The 1,069-nt window shown below is 43.6% G+C and overlaps 1 pseudogene; it reads right to left on the bottom strand.

Moving 5' to 3' along the window:
• LOC101983511 overlaps nucleotides 1–804 on the bottom strand; it is a 9,522-nt pseudogene extending 8,718 nt beyond the window's left edge.
• Nucleotides 805–1,069: the final 265 nt, after the last annotated feature.

Genomic DNA, 1,069 nt, shown 5'->3' with positions numbered 1-1,069 from the left:
TCCCAGAGTGTGCAGGTGTTGGAGTCTTTAATGAGTCTTGTGCCTCTTCTTTCACTGTGGGCACGGGCTGTTTGAAAGTGATTTCATCATCTTTATTGTCATCTATTTCGGTCACTTGTGATTTTCGTCTCTCCAAAAATGTTGGTGTACAAACTGGTGTGGGATCCTGGTTACCCTTGGACTCCTGAGTGCCCTGTGAAGCCCCTTTCTTTGGATTAGGTAAGACCAACGAAGGGAAACTATAATCGATCCCCTTCTTAGGCTAGCTTCTTCCGGAGTAATTTTTCCTTCTTCCTGAACCGATATTCATCTTCAACAGTTGCGAATGTCCCCATTTCTGATTACAGCGATTCACTGCCGGGAATAATGGCTGATGAAAGGGAACGTCCCACTCTTTAAAAAGGTCCTCGTGGACTTTCTCTGGTGGCATAAATTTACACGATAGAAGTCTCGCACCAAAAAGGTAGTTGTCCATTGTTTCTGCAACTATCTTGCCAACATCCTCAGACTCAAACTCCACAAAACCATACCCTCTGCTGTTTCCAGTCTGTTTACTCCTGGACAATCTGAATCTGCTAATGGTGCCAAACTGGGTGAAGTAATCATAGAGGTGACTTTCAGAAAATATTGCTGGCAGGTGGCCCACAAAGATCACTCCAGGATTAAGACTTTTTTCTTCCTTCTTTTGCTTTTTTGCGAGCTGTTTGGCTTGTGTCAGAACCTTCTGAAACTTCTCGTCTTCCTGAGGGTTCAGCGCTAGAGTTGGCTGTGCGGGAGCCATGTTGAAGGAATCCTTCCCAGACGGTGCACGCGGAGGTCCCGGAAGTCACTTAAAAGATTCTTAAAGCCCTATCTCTAACCTAGAAGTTGTAAACCACAATTATGGTATAACACTTTCTGATGAGCTGAGCTGGATAGAGAAGTGACTCTCAGATCTCTGGAGCTATTTGAGCATCCTTAAATGAGTGGCAGTAATACAGTTTTGTAAGTGTCTACACAGAATAGGGTAGGAATCCCATGAATGTAGCTGTCTTTCAATAATCTAAAGTCCTTTAAATTACTTTTATCT

The sequence above is a fragment of the Microtus ochrogaster genome, unplaced genomic scaffold, assembly GCF_000317375.1.
Source record: "Microtus ochrogaster isolate Prairie Vole_2 unplaced genomic scaffold, MicOch1.0 UNK95, whole genome shotgun sequence".
Taxonomy (NCBI): domain Eukaryota; kingdom Metazoa; phylum Chordata; class Mammalia; order Rodentia; family Cricetidae; genus Microtus; species Microtus ochrogaster.
The sequence above is the reverse complement of the archived record's forward strand: the minus strand, read 5'-3'. Positions and strand labels throughout refer to the sequence as shown.